The sequence below is a fragment of the Dreissena polymorpha genome, chromosome 6 (genome assembly GCF_020536995.1).
Source record: "Dreissena polymorpha isolate Duluth1 chromosome 6, UMN_Dpol_1.0, whole genome shotgun sequence".
Lineage (NCBI taxonomy): Eukaryota > Metazoa > Mollusca > Bivalvia > Myida > Dreissenidae > Dreissena > Dreissena polymorpha.
The window spans coordinates 108983511-108995613 of NC_068360.1; positions in this window are offsets into that span (position 1 = coordinate 108983511).

The window sequence follows — 12103 nt, forward strand, 5'->3', positions numbered from 1 at the left end:
TTTGTCACATTTGCAATATAAACATCGTGTATACCTACCTACAATGATGATACTTATAGGAAAAGGAAACGGAGTTTAATGAACGTGGATGTGCACATGGACAGCAATCATATATGTTTAAAGTTAGTAAAGTATGATTTCATATTGACAAATGATGCGATCATTTCGTTTAATAAGACGAAATACTTGCATTGTGAACATCATTAAAATAATGAGATATGAACTACGTTTTTTGGATAAGATTCCATTTATTTAAAAAATAATGCAGTTTTTCCTGAAGATCAATAATACAAAAGGCTTACCGTTTCTGTCAGAAGATGCCTGTACGTTGATTGAATGAAAATGTTTTCTGTTGACGTACGCTGTTTCGTCGGGCTGCCCGGGTGATAGAAGACGGATGTGGGTTCCGTCTATACATTCAATGACGGAAGGAAATCCCCGAACCCGGAAGAAGTCATTAATCGCTCGGCGTCGGTCTTCGTCGCTGGTCGGAAATTTAATGAAATTGTCCTACAGTCCGAAAATAGCGTCAACGACAGCGGTAATAACCAGAGAAACAGTCGGGTTAGGTGTCGCCAATAACCTGAAGAAAATTCACAGTAGCCAAGAATCGAAGAGTAATAAGTATTTGCTGTCGTGTTGACAGAGACCTGTCGTCGTAAAATAGGGTCCAAGAGGTCGACAGGTCTGTCTAAGCTCTGGGCAGAAAACCTATACCTTAGGCGCAGTTCGTCATCATCAAGTCCATTCCATTCGTTTGTAAATCAATTCGTCGAAATCGTCGCTGTTGTCTGTGTCTAAAATAAAGTACGTCCGTCGCCATGTTGGTCAGTAGTCCGTGTGGTAACCAGCTCTTAGAGGTGGGTTAAAAATAACCGCGGTAATACGGCGGTTACTGTCAACGTCTTTTTTTAAACCGACGAGACGCGGTACCCACAGCGGTAACCGCGATCTTGCGGTTACCTTGTCGTTAAATTATTTATACAATCGGCTGCTGGATACTTTTATCTCACTTCACATGCGATTTCTTTGAGTGCTTTTGTGCCTCTGTAAGGCCTTGTTGTTGTCTTGTGAGATGGTGAAATAAAATGAATAGGATATTATATCCAATTTCTTAACTAAACCTTATCAAAACCTCCACATTTTGTTTCATGTTTTGCGTGAGAAGTATTGCTTCTTTTCTACCCCTTTCCTCTGGTTTCAACTCTAATATGCGACGAACACATTTTTTTTTTAATTTGGACAGATTCTTATTTATTTCATCGTCTATGTTCGGATTAACAGATGACTTGATGAAGTCGTCATTTTTCAAGCGCTCAGCTTCTCAGAATCTTCGATTGAACATAATTATTTGTGCTAAGGTACTTCTGCACAACTTGGTGTTTTGCAGAGTTTTTTATAGTGTTTTTTACTTAAATATTTCATTTTCAATGTGTTTAGAGAGCACCACCACACCCTCCACAAATGGCAACAACTTTACGGTGTTGTATTTTGTGGTTTCCAGTAAATCAATGTCTAAAGACGAGACCCTCTCGTCCCATTCATCCATGTAGAGTTCAATAAAATTATTAATCCTTTCTTGCGCAACAGAATCCCAGATTTCATTTGTGTGGTATCGCAGGATCTTAGCACATTTAAAAAAAAAACTGCCCTATTTTTAAGGCATAAGATGGGCTTCTGAAATTTTGATTATCAGAACTGTAACCTACAACGTCTCTGCTGCTTCAATTACACTTGTCCATTTCAATGGATTGATACAGGGGACCAAATATAAACAAATGAGTTGTATGGTTGGAACAGAAATGCTAAAAAGCTTTATATGAAAAGTTAATGTTCGACACTTCAGGTCATGGTTAATGATTAAGGACTTTGTCTGTAATCGAATTATTGCAGAAAAAATAAAAATTCTTAATTTGAAAAATGTAATTTGTTCCTCTAGAGCTAGTATTTTAATATTCGGTTTTGCGGAAAGAATATGATCCACATATGAAAATACTCGTTCTGGGAACTTGTTGTGTTTATCAACACTTACAGTTTCGTTCGAATTGATAGTAGCATGGGTTCCACCAGGAAGATGGTCACAATACTGATTTTTGATGAGCTTCGACAAAGCTGTGATGGTTACTGAAAGAACCATAGTTACTAACCCATCTAAAGTTGAAGGTGTCACAAGACAGTCATTCACTTTATCTTTTTAAACTGGCACATCTTCAAACAAAGGGAGCTCTCCTTTGATAGAGTTGTCAAGTCTATATACAGTGACATTAAAATAATTCAATAGTCTCAGATTTCTCACATTCATCATAGAAATGGATATGCTTTTGTCCTCAATAACATTCCACGGTGGTGTACTGTAGTTATAAACTTAGAAATTCAACTCAGTGCCTTGCAAGCAGCTAAGAAAAAAAGAGTTTGTAAGTCTTTAAGAACACTTTTTTTTGCAAGCCATTTACTGCACTAGTTTTTTCAAGATATTCCTGCATTGTATCTTTAAGGAAAATATATGTTCAGCATTAGCTCAAAAAATGTTGAATCTATTACCTCGTAAAGGATGCAATGGACGACCTAATTTGCAGTTTTCTTTTAAATACTCGGATATAAATGTTAAAAATACTGAATGGCAACTTTTCTGTTCCCTCCTCCTGCAAAAGTTTTACATGCAGTATATATCAGACGCACTGTACCAGTCTGGCCTGCCTTTAAGAAAGATGGGCTGTGAATTGGAATATTACCTTCAAAATCACCCTTTTCAACTTCAAATAATGACTTATGTGATACATCTGCCATATGAACTAATGTGTGCTGGCCACATAAAAAAATTGTTCATTTGGGTAATGGCTTGCTTTGACTCTTCATTAATTGCATTAAAATTTCTTATACCATCAGGCAAAATCGACGTTCTGTACTGTTCCAACGTCATTAAATTTTGTTTCGGTTGAAGCCCGATCACTCATTGTGTTTTTATGTTACATAGCAGTTTTTGGTAGTTTCATTTTCAGAACAACCAGCTATTTTAATATCAGACAAAGAAGAAGGTCCGTAAAAGGTCGATTTTTCGCCTTTTGTAAAAAAATAAATATGAAATATACCATTAAACAGACCATTCAATGTACTCTCTGAAAATACCGCATTTGTGAACGTCGTTTTATCTACATTATTACGTGAAATGACGTAATGTTGATACAAGTATAACGCTTTTAAGCGTTTTTATTGCTGAAATAACGTTGACGTTGCTTAGGATTTTCTGCGTGTAATATCGACGTTACAGTAGCGTATGAGTTGTTATACTAATAAAACTTGTTCAGTGATATCAAATAAAAATATAAAACGAAGTGTATACGTAGTCTATTAATTTTAATTGTTTCTTCATTTATTGATTAAAAATTAATCGCCGACACTGTCTCAGTTGAACTGTCAACAACAAAACATATCTCTTCACCTCTTAATTATCTTAACCATAAAGTGACCTATACTTAAATACAATTATGTATACATGCAGAGAAGATATATAGGTGAAAGTTGCTGTAATGCATGAAACTATAAGCACATTGTGCAGCAAACAAAGATTGGTATATACCAAGGACATAGATGTTAATCTAGTATGTATGCCATTGGCATTACCTCCTAAAAACACTAAACAATCAACTAGAACATTCAATGTAAAAATTTAGAACAGCCAACTGTTGCTACCTTGTCGCTTACAATTTTCAGGTGCACATTATCGTCACTAGCATCAGCAATGATTCCTCCATGTTGCATTCTGTACTTAGATTTAACAAGGGCCAGGCAGCATATTTGTTTTATTTCCCTTTTTGAGCATTTAAAGTCAACGTAATTTCAAATTACCATAATTTAGGAATTAATGCAAGGTAAGTCAGCGACAATTATGTCACCCACCAAAACATTTTATTTAAAGACATTGATATAACACTTTTTTGTAGTAGAATTTTGATGATTTACGAGACGGTACAATACTTTGATCATTTTCCAGCAGCAAAGAAATTTCCTTTTATTCATTTGAATTTGTTGGATATGTAACCAATGTGTAGGTTTGTTGGCTGTGTCGATTTACGCAGTTTAAATATATATTGATGTCAATTTTTAGTAAATAAGAGGCTGTCCAATTTCAGACGCATGGTCCCACCAATAACCATCCAGCATACCAGTTTTGCAGATCAGATTTCGAAATAGAAATTATTCGTTTTCCTTCAACGCTATATTTTCATTTGACACACGAACACTAACTCCGACCTTAATAAAGACAGTTCCGCTCGGGCAAGAGGACTGGGACAGTAATGTAAAGTATCGAATATAATATATATGTGCTTTAAACAACATGAAGCAAGATGAGTTGCAGATAATTGGTCAGTAACCACATTTTAACTAACTATTTTGACCGGCTAATTCTTTTCAGCTCAATTCAACAATGCAAAATACCCATAATTTCACTTTAATTATATATATTGATATTCCAAAATGTATGTATACATTTTTGAGCTTTTCGAAAACTATATTGATGTTTTTATTTACAGAAAAATACACAGACACAGTTATGAAAAAGTTGAACAAGAAAAGGAAATGTATGTATTATTCTTTATTTTAAAAACCATAATATAATCAAAACTTATGTCATGATGTTTGTTTATTAATAAGTAAAATAACTGCCAATAATTTCCAACTTGCCTACTTGAATTAAAGTAATATTTTGGAAAGATAAATACATTACATGGATTGCATATAATCAGATGTGCGGAAATAGCATTATAAATAATTTCACGACCAATGTATTTTCTAATCGGCCCTCAGAATGTGAGCGCGTGACGTCAACGTCACCCGTCACGTCATCACTTGATCAATATGGCCGCGACGGAGATTTTAGAAGAGCTCGCCAAAAGAATAATGGATTTAGATTACATTATAGAGGAGAATCATGACAAGAATGTATCAGTAACCACTGAAGACACATACTCCTTCGTAGAAGTAAAATGAATTAAAATACCAAAAAGAAGACGGGACAGTGACGTGAAACGTTTTAAGGACTGGCTAGGCCGTGAAGACCAAGAACAAAACTTTGAAGAGATGCCACCAAAGGAGCTTGACATGAATATAGCTCGATACTACATGAGTGTAAAGCATAACACGACCAATAAGGATCTTGAATCATGGACTCTGAAAGGAATGCAGTGCAGTATTAAGAGATATCTCAGTGATAAGGACTTCCCCCATGATATCATGACAGATAAACTGTTCAATATTTCCAGGGAGATGCTTAGAGACAAAGGTGTCGACCTGAAGGAGAAGGGCCTCGGTAATCGGGCGAAGAGGGCTGATCCTTTCACTAGGGATGAGATACAGATGATCTATCAGAAACAACTTCTTGGATCAGGTAAATCTCGGAATCTAAAGGCACTTACCGATTTAATGTCAGCTGATTTAAGTGTCAAACAAATCGTACTGTTGTCTTTAGCCAAAATTGTTTATATCTCACCATGCCAACAAGGGGAATCACTCTGATACTTCAAACAAAGAGCTAAAAATATACTGCTCAAAACCATTTTGAATATATGTTATTCTTGTTCTGCTTTCTTTGATCTACCGTCACGATTTTAATATTTTGTAAAGCCTCTATTGGATCTTCTTCGAAATGCAAATACAGATTTCATGTAGACTACAGTACATGTATGTCATCCATGCTATATTTCGACTTTCAGTTTCACCTTATTTTCTATTTCAGATTCTGAACAATCGCTTATCAATGCTATTTGGCTCAATACTACCATGCATTTCGGGTAGAGGGGACGCCAAGAACATATAAATATGTTGTTGGGTGATTTGGACATGGGCAACTTGAAAGATGGAACTAGATACGTGTCCTACACGGAGAGAGCAACAAAGACTAGGAAAGGCATCAACACAGATCCCAGGATGTTCAAACCAAAAATGTTTGAAAAAACAGGTACGTATCTTTTTTTAAGTACATATAAAATCAAATTATAAAAATATGCTTCACTGGGTGTTCCCCGCTGAGATAACAATGCGCATGCCCAGCAAGATCCTGTTCGGGGCTATGCGGGGGAAACAGCCAAACGGGCCAAAGGGCTGGAGCGGGGATTACTGCATGCAACCCAAATATTTAATTAAAAAATCAAACTTGCCAAACAAAAACTGTTGTTTTTTCTTTAAGCAGGCTTCATTAAGTAAACTTACAAGTCCTTACATCGAAACTCCTCATAGATCGTCAACAAGTACTCCAATTGAAACTCTTTCCATTGTGAATAATTTAATAACAAGTGACTCTTTTGCATCAAAAAGCGGTATTTCTTCAGCAGAAGATGAATCATCTCGTAATAGAATTGTGTATGCCGCAAGATTGTTTTCTTCGCTAAAATATGAGACCAGGTACACATAGTTGTATTATAGCGCTGCCAAACAAGGCTACTGCTGCAAACTGTGTAAACTATTTGCAAGCACAGACACATCAAATGTGTTCATCTCTAGGACCAAGTTGCGGACTCGTCCAACACTAAAAGTAGCTGGCCATGAGGATAGTAAGTGTCACAAATTTTGTGTATCAAAGTACATTGCAATATAAAGAAGTGAAACTCCAGCTGACATTCAAAACTTACTTAAAATCTTGTACTTTGTTTCAAGACAGCGATGTGCTAGGAACAGTTTTGACACACTTATGGACTTCATGATAAACATGGGTGCGACTGATATGGTTCCGTACATTGACGCACATCCGCAAACAAAGTACACATCTTCAACCACTTGTACTGAATTCATAACAGCAATAAATTCCACACTTGATGGAGAGTAGGTTAAACTATATAACTTTTAGAAAAAAATATTTTTATCAGTCTAGAATCAAAAGAGTCGTAATAAGTAGAGGGGAGAATGAATAAAAACGATTTTGCACCACGTAACATGTATGGTTCAAACACACGCATGCGGACGTCATCTATCTTCAATGAAGATTTCCTACACTTGCAGTTCCTGTGCATGAACTCAATTAATTATATGGATTAATCTCTGATAAAGTCTCTGGAGTGTCATTATTTTATGATTGTGATTTTTTTCAGCTTCAATATGCCCCTACAAGTTCATAAAACAACAAAAGCAATGAAAATTCAAACCGCTGTATACTCCATACCGTAATACATATCGATATATATAATGTAGGCTTTACTGGATGTGTTCACGGTGTGAAAAGTGGTTCCACCCGAAATGTCTGGACAGGGATGAAGCAGATTCAGCACACCCATTTTATTGTTTAAGTTGCTTAGTACGTGTGAAACATGTAATATGGTATAATAAAGAACTGTATCGCATTATTCATATATGTTTAAATGGCGTTTTATGTTTTAAGTACTTAATTTGTCATACATGTATATCCCGTTTAGAGTTTTGCAAAACATCTTATCCCAGTTGTATTTACCTATATTGTTTGATATTGCCAGAACACCTACATCGGCGGATGGAGCTACAACGACAATCATACTGATTGCGAATACGACCATTATGATGTAAGTATTGCACATTATAACATACAGAGATATACCAGAATTTTATGAAAATGAACCGTTGCATTATTTGTCATGTTATTTTACATTGCTTTTTCTTTTACGTCATAATCATGCATTTTTACTTTCATAAAATTGCAGGGCCCGGAGGACGATGATAAATACGCGATAATGTCGAAAAAGTGCTCAACATGGTAGGTGCATTATTATATTTGTTCGCGTTTTTTATTGCTCTAAAAAAGCATGCTGACAACTGACTGTCGTTTTCCCTTTACTCCCTTTTACAATCAACACAATGTATATCCATAGACCAACTCATTTTTGATTTTACTGCCTTTACATATTTTACATCATACATACAGCAAGCAAGCGCAGGTTGTAGTGGTTTTAAATTGTGTCCAAGTGGCCATTGGTATTTAAAAAACATAACGTATGTGATTTATAGATGCACAAGGCATTCCAGAGGTGTTGCCTCATTTTGACATCGAAGGTCGAACAAGGGTAAGAATTTACTGTTGAAACTTTAAATGGCCCGACACATGCATGGTGCTCCGTATACTTACTGCAAATACAGTATAGGTCATCATTCATATTCATGGGCAATATTTTTTGACCGATCAATTTAAAGGAATATCGATACTTTTTAAATATTAAATTTATTTATATGCAAAAATGTATAAACAATCGGTATCGTTAGAAACAATGCTTCAGTTAAAATTAATCACCAGGAAACGTAGAGTTTTTTTATAATAAAATGATCATCTCAAGATTTGTAGACTATAGTTTGAACAATACAACATTTTTAATTCATCAACAATTTTCAGTTTGTTAGAAACAAACAACGACTGTATAATAGTATGCGCTGATGTAGTATCATATTAAACATGTAAAATTACCCGTTAATACAGACACGCTTGGATATTGAGTTATTGAAGTATAATGGCATATATTGGTATTAAGTTCCAAAGTCTGTTTTATTTCAGTGTTGTACCATTGTTGAAGACACACTGCGATTTTGTGGCTGCTTCAGCTTTTCCAGCCCGTTGTATTGGATTCGGGCTTGTAGTTTTTTTTCACAAGAGGTTTTCCGTCCTTATCGGTTATGAAGCTTCATACAGGACACAACAACATGAGCACTTATTGTAGGGTTGAATGGAAGTATTTAAAAAAAATATTTTCTATATATGGTGGCCATCTTAAATATTTCGGCCATATTGATAAAAACAAGAGATGTGTTCGTCAGAAACACAATGCCCCCAACTGCGCCGCTTTGAAGCCATATATTTGACCTTGAAGGATGACCTTGACCTTTCACCACCCAAAATATGCAGCCCCATGAGATACACATGCATGCCAAATATCAAGTTGCTATCTTCAATATTGCAAAAGTTGACCTTTGACCTTGAAGAATGACCTTGACCTTTCACTTCTCAAAATGTGCAGCTCCATGAGGTACACATGCATGCAAAATATCAAGTTGCTTTCTTCATAATTGCAAAAGTTATGGGCAATGTTAAAGTTTTCGGACGGACGGACAAAATGACTGACTGACGGACAGTTCAACAGCTATATGCCACCCTACCAGGTACATAAAAACGGGTTCCTTTCATTTTTAAGATATTTACACCTATATCTCACTTTCTGCCAAATTTCATGCTTTTCCAACAAATGGCACGATTATAACACCATATGGCTTGACTATTAAGAAGGAGCAAAGGTTTATTACAATTCTGAGCTATTCATATAAATGGTTAATTCTGTTCACAACCGATATTTTGAGTTCAATGACTTGTCAATATGCAATGTGCTTGTTATGCCGAAAATTGATTTTTCTCATAACTGACAAATATAAGGCGTCTGAATGAAACTTAAAGAGGGGTTATTAAATTCATTAAATTAGAATTGTGTGAATTTAATTTGTATTTTAGTTCGAGGTACAGTAATGCCTGATATTATTCAGATTGCTGCCGTGCATTTGAAGACAGGTTTTAAGTTGTCGACGTATGTGAACTTAACGGAAGACAACAAGTGCCAATTTCTTCCGAAACTCAGAAAGTGACTGGCATCTCTGTTGATGATCATGGCAACATGCGTGTAAATGGTGGAAGTGTTGATAGTGTCTCAAGTAAAACTTCTCTAATTGATTGTATGCAGTGGCTTGCAAAGTTTCCTGGAGCCATTTTTGTTGTTCATAATGGGCGTAGGTTTGATTTTCCGGTTTTGGTTAGTGCATTGCTGAACACAACACTGTTTTGAAACGTTTTTTAATTGTGTAAGCAGTTTAGTTGACTCTTTGCCGGTTTTCAAAATTGTATCCTGGACAGTCACACAAACAGGAAGATCTAGCGAACGTGTTCTCCAGCAACGCCCACGATGCCCTTGATGATGTTGAAGCACTGGGATCTTTGTTTAAAACATGTAAAACTACTGACAATATGGCCCACATCTTTACTGTGACTGCAATCCATAATTCAGTTCGTTTAAGTCATGAAAAGGCAAAGAACATTTAATTGTTAGACGTGCTGTTGCATAGACCAACTCTAAAGCGACAAACAGCTGAAAATATTGCAGGATCTAAACTGACCTTGTGTCATTCGAAAGCCAAATTTTCATGTTCCGGAGAGGATGGCCTTAGAGATATATTGCTAAAAACAATGAGGGACTACCGAAAGTCACAAACCCCACAAAATATTTTATCTGAGGTGGTCTCTAAAATTGGTCAGTTTTTCAGTGACGAAAGGTTACGGAACGAAAACATATGACTTTCAAATGACACACGGCCAGTCAAAATTACGCAATGGCTTTATACTGATGTTACATTATGAACATCTAGTTGGCACTGGCTGTTTTTATTAAAATATATGTTGTATATGATTGTGCTACATGTAAGTAACATTATAAATTAAACAACTTAATGCTACTAAATATTGGGGAAAAAACATTTTGTGGTGACCTGTGGCTGTATTCATATGTTGCCTTTTGACTTTAGGTGACCTTAAGATTGTATTATTAATGTATTATTATATCAATATTAATTCAAAGTTAGCTAAATTTCTTCATATCTCATGGTTTATAATTGTAGCTTTTAATAAGCAACTAGAATCCCCCCCCCCAAAAAAAAAAAAGAAGCGATATACAAATTTATACTTAAATTCATTGTGTGATAATGAATGGGGGTTGGCATACTCAAGGTGACCTTAAGATTGTATTATTAATGTATTATTATATCAATATTAATTCAAAGTTAGCTAAATTTCTTCATATCTCATGGTTTATAATTGTAGCTTTTAATAAGCAACTAGAATCCCCCCCCCCCCCCAAAAAAAAAGGAAGCGATATACAAATTTATACTTAAATTCATTGTGTGATAATGAATGGGGGTTGGCATACTCAAAGTGTAATTTCTTGAGATAGAAGAACGGTAAAACTTCCTGAAATTCAGTCAGTGTTTAGAAAATATGTTGTGTAAAATAAATATGTACAATATATGGATTTTATCACACTACAAGTGACATAAAACGTAATTAAAGTTTATTGTCACTGAATCATTTGTTGTCGTTTTTGACATTTTATCGAGATAATTGCAAATATTATTGGAGATTAAAGTTATTTATGTGCATTTTTCACTGTTAAATTGAGCTGAGAAGAATTAACAGGTCAAAAGAGTAAGTTAAAATGTGGTTACTGACCAATTATCTGCAACTCATCTTGCTACCAGTTGTTTATAAAAATATATTTTATATTCGATATCTTACGTGACTCACCCAGTCCTGTAAGCCGAAATGATCCGTAAAACAAAAGTGTGTCTTTGTGTCGTATGAACGAATCTGCACAAAAACTAAATTTAGGCTCACATCGTACATGCATGATCAGTTGTTAAACGAAAGTACGGTTGATATTCAAATGCAATATTTTTCTTTTTCCTGGATATTGTTTTAGTATGAATGCCCATAACATCACTTTAAAGGCACAATTCGCTTTCAATGACACTTTTCATGCTGTATCTACTAACAAAATCCAGTAGAGTACGTTTTATTAAGTTAATTGTCAAAATATATGTATATCCCATTACAAAAAACTATACATTTTGGATATAGGGTAAATCCATAGAAAACGCCCAACCGAGTCAAGGGGTAGGCGTTTTCAACCAGGTATAAAAAGTTAACCGGCTTTTGCAATTAGTTGTGATATACAATTTACTATGTGGAAATAATACCAAAGAGTGTTTCTGGAAAAGTACCCAATAGGCTCCCACTACCTTAAAATCTAGCTTATTCCGCATTTTTCGACACATGTTTTCCTGTGAATTCTCTGAAGAAGAGGAAGCTGGAGCTTCAGATACGATTGTTCGAGGCCCAGTTGGCGCGATTGGACGAGGAATAGAATATTCTAATAGAATTATCATATGTGTATTTAATCAAACATAAAATTATTATTTTGTTATGAAGATAAAGTTAAGTTATATTTAAGAGTAACATGAACTCATCAACATTGTGTATTTCTGATGATTGTTGGAAACATTGTAGACAGTAAGTTTAAAATGCTATTAATGCTAAAATAGTTTTTCTCAATTAAGAATG